We start from the raw sequence: 4,646 nt of genomic DNA, 5'->3' as shown, positions 1-4,646 counted from the left end.
AGTCTGGTTGGATTCAAGTTGTGTGTCAAGTTGGACCTTCTAGAGGAACATGAAACCAATACACAGATATGTAAAGTCATACATGGGCCAGGTTAAGTAATTAACAGACTTTTAAATGGTAAAAATAAAATATTAGTTCAAAGTTAATCAGAGCATAATCATTTCAGATTAGGAAATAGGTAGTGCATATAAACCCACAACTCTGTATGACACTGTCTGTTCTAGTAAAGTTACAAGGCTATGACTTACTCATATTTAACAAAAGAATTCAGTGAAGTCTGTCTGAGATTAACGATTTAAATACTGAAGGTGGGAGACACGGTTATTTTTCACTGTAACACGTGACAGGACATCAACACCGTGACTCTGAATAAAGAGCCTTAAAAGACGTAGTGCTCCTTTGAACAGCTGCTCTTACAATGTGTAGCAAGTGCTAAATCTCCATTAGTATAATAGTAACAAAAATCACCCTTTACATAATTGAACATATATTTTCCATGTGAACCCCTTTAACACAGTTCAATTCAGGAGCAAAATATAATTTATACAGTATTTATTAGAGCTAGTATTAGTAAACAGATCAAACAAATGCAGTACAACACATCACACATCCACAGTGTCTCTTTTGCTTATCATCACAGTCAGTCAGAAGTGTCCGTTTAACTTACGTAGCAGTTGAGAGATGCTTCGTTGGAGGTAGCAGGAGCTAGCTCATAGGCAGTGCTGCTGTTGAGAGCGGCAGAGTTCACACAGGAAAAGACACGACGGACGGGGGAAAAAAGCTTTGAGTCCCACACTCTAACCTGCTGAGCGAACAACGTCCACAGTGACTCCGCCGCCGTCCTCTCATCCAGACTCGCCAACCGTTCTCCGGTTCTTCGTGATACACAGCTCCGCAGCTTGTGACGACGTAACTCATGAGGCGTTCACTTGCAGCTGTGTTAAATGCAGCTTCGTTTGTCATGGCGAGTTGAAGAAGTCTGCTGCAAAGCTATGAATAATCCGCATGATGAAAACTCACAGCAATGTTATGCCTACATTATCAATATATTGAGACCCATGTGACACAGTTTGACATGGTTTAGCAAAGTGAATGAGGAGAAATACATCCAAGTGTGAGACGTAACAAACCGAAAGCGGTCTCATGCTGCGTTCAGGGTAACTCTGTTAAAATGGGTTTCATAGGTCATGATGAGCTGATGAACTTTGATGCCACGCCATTAACAATCTGCATGATGAAAAGTCACAATAATGTTATGCCTACATTATCAATATCTTGTGACCAATTTGACACAGTTTGACATGGTTTAGTAAAGTGGCTGGAGGGAAATACATCAAAGAGTAAGATGACCAAAACAAGACATTTCCTGATGCCACCAGGGGGCGCTTTCCTTTTAAGTCATGATTTCTAGGTAGATGTCTTCCGGTCGCGACTCTTGTCTTATATGTGTAGTTTGGAGTCGATTGGACAAAATATGTCTAAGTTACAGAAGCTCGCTTATATTGGCGTTTAGTCGAACTTTGAGACCTCACCACGGTCACACGGTATGATGAAAAGTTTAAATTCTGATAACTGTAGATCTTCATCTTGTTTTGTAGAGTCTCATCTAATTTTTAAGTTGATCTGATGAAAGCTGTCTGAGTAGTACATAAAAACATAACACGTACCAAAATAAGACATTTCGCGTTACCACCAGGGGGCGCTGTGATTGTAAGTCACAATTTCTGCACCCATGTCTTCTGGTGGCGACTCTTGTCGAATGTGTCTAGTTTGGACTCAATTGGACAAAATATGTCTGAGATATGGAAGCTTGTGTTTTGATGGCGTTTCATCAAACTTTAACGCCACACCACGGTCAGACGGTTTTGCTAAAACGTAATCCTTCAATAACTTTAGATCTCCAATTTGTTGTGATGACGATCGTCTAAATTTGAAGTTGATCTGATGAAAGCTGTACGACAAGTACATCAAAGAAAAAATATGGAATATGACCAAAATGGCCACTAAAGTCAAACTGGCGGGCTTCCTGTTGCGTTATTCATAATGCACTGATGGACTTTTTTGTGCATCTAGTCATGATACACAATAATCTTTGTTTTTTTTGAGGATCGGTGAATGCTAAATGAGGGGCTTTTCCGTAGGTGGCGCTCTTGAGCCATTTTGCCACGCCCTTTTCAAAATACTCCAGAATACGTAATTTTACGCCGCCTTCGAATTTACTGCAAACTCCTACAACTTTTTGAGCACATTAAAGCCCTCAAAAAGCCAATTCATTTAAGCTAAGAAAAATAATAATAACTAGGGCTACGTTGTAGCACTAACGGGCCCGAGCACAGGCAATTTCAAGTCTGTTGCGGTCGGGGAAGAGAGAACGTTCGATGACCAAGCGCTCGTCTCCACATTGCCTGCGTTTGCCCTGTGCGGCAAGGAAGATCGCTCCACTTCTTCTGGCCAGCCGCTGGTGCTGAACTAGAGGTAAGTAACCTTCAAACTATCCAACATAACCTATTGCTTTATCTATCATCATATGCTTACATGCCTCAAGTTTTTGGTAATATGTAATTGTTATAAAAGTTACCGTTTATTTATCACGTCTAATGAACAGATTGAAGCAAGATAACTCCACAGTCTTGTTTTGGTTGTGACATTATTTTTTTTAATGAGTTACTATCAATACGCTACACGTGTACGTTTCATGTGCTAGTAACTGTTTCACCAATATTCTGATACAGGATGGTATATCCGCCATTACTATTTTCACATCGTTTATTTATTAGTCTGTCATGGAGTTGTAGAGTGAATTAGACAGTAGTGATAACATTATAATGTCCACACATCAGTGTTGTAAACACTTCTCCAATTAATTATATAATTATGTTTTCACACTGAGGGAAGTGGAGAGACTTGATGTGGACTGTTATCAACAGCTCTGTGGGAGATCATCACCTTGAATATTACAGATGAGGTAGAAAGACATTTTATCTATGTGTACAATGTTGTATTTCTTTGTCACGTTTTATCAAAAGCGATTTAAAGTATGTGCATTTAACCATTAGGATACAAACCCTGACCCTAGTACATCGGTTCTAGTGTAGTGCTTCATAAACAACACAAAACATTCATAACAGTACGCTTCTGCTCCTCATTAATGCAGCTCCTGATGTCCCCAGCAGCAACATGGTGGAGATCTGCAGCTTCATGCTGGTCAAATGGAAGACAACTGATTAAGATTAAAATCCATTTATTCATCCCAAACACATGCACAGACATGCAAAGGCACACTCATGCAGGTAGGGACATTTAATCGCTGCTTTTTACCCATCTGGTGCAGGACACACAGAGCAGTGAGCGACCATGTACGGCGCTCGGGGGAGCAGATGTTGGGGGAGTGAGGTGCCTTGCTCATGGGCACTAGAGAGGGTAGGGAGACTCTTGGATTTTTGGACAGATCAATCCAGGTTCGACTTTTGTTGTCTCTCCATGGAGTCGAACCAAAGACGAACCAGAGACCTTCTCTGCCCATAGTCCAAGTTTCTGCCACTCGACCACCGCCTCTCCTCATGCATCATCAAACTAGTAATCTACACATCACTCCATGCGTTGCTCCCTTAACTACAGATGGCCTGCGAATGTCATGGAGTTTTACAGTGAATTAGACAGTTTAGGTATGATTTTAATCTTCACACATCAGTGTTGTAAACAGTTCTCAAATTAATTATAGAATTATGTTTTCACACTGAGAGAAGTGGAAAGACTTGATTTGGACTGTTATCAATAGGTCTGTGGGAGATTATCACCTTGAATAGTACTGATGAGGTAGAAAGACATTTTATGTATTTGTACAATGTTGTATTTCTTTCAGCACTTTTATCAGAAGGGACTTAAAATATGTACATTTCACCATGAGGATATAAACCAAGACCACAGTACAACAGTTCTATCTGAAATCTGTTGTGCTTTATACACAACACAAAACATTCTTTAACAGTGCGTTTTTTCTCTTCATAGATGAAGAACTGCAGCACCTGATGTCCTCAGCAGCAACATGGTGGAGATCTGATTTGATACACTTTAGATAAGAACCCAGTGTTTTATATTTCTGCTTTGCCATAAGAGACAGAACATGGTCATCACAGCTGTGTCCTTCAGGCTCGTCTGTCCCTAATAAAATGATAGGAAACATGAAAGTGATCGTCATTATTGTAGAGGAAGAGTTACATATGAACAAAGTGTGTAATCTTATTTTCTGTGGATATTCAACTGTGTATTTGAATATGCTTTTGGATTAAAACGTGCACTACCATGACAATGAATGTTTTTAATGGAGCTATTTCACATTAAAAGTATTGCATTATAATTTAATACATTATGTATTATGTGCAATACTTTGATTGTTTTTAAGTAATGAAATCAGGTCTGTACCTGGAGTCAGTGTTCAGTCTGGTTGGATTCAAGTTGTGTGTCAAGTTGGACCTTCTAGAGGAACATGAAACCAATACACAGATATGTAAAGTCATACATGGGCCAGGTTAAGTAATAAACAGACTTTTAAATGGTAAAAATAAAATATTAGTTCAAAGTTAATCAGAGCATAATCATTTCAGATTAGGAAATAGGTAGTGCATATAAGCCCACAACTCTGTAT

General features: G+C 39.3%; 1 long non-coding RNA gene across 1 annotated transcript; it reads left to right on the top strand.

Annotated features, from left to right (window-relative positions):
* The first annotated feature begins 2,621 nt into the window (after positions 1-2,621).
* LOC133968746 (uncharacterized) lies at positions 2,622-4,188 on the top strand. Its single transcript, XR_009924139.1, has 2 exons — positions 2,622-2,966; positions 4,010-4,188. It is a non-coding gene; the product is annotated as an uncharacterized LOC133968746 (long non-coding RNA).
* Positions 4,189-4,646: the final 458 nt, after the last annotated feature.

This window comes from Platichthys flesus, chromosome 14, assembly GCF_949316205.1.
Source record: "Platichthys flesus chromosome 14, fPlaFle2.1, whole genome shotgun sequence".
Taxonomy (NCBI): domain Eukaryota; kingdom Metazoa; phylum Chordata; class Actinopteri; order Pleuronectiformes; family Pleuronectidae; genus Platichthys; species Platichthys flesus.
Note: the sequence above shows the minus strand (reverse complement) of the source record. Positions and strands in the feature narration are given on the sequence as shown.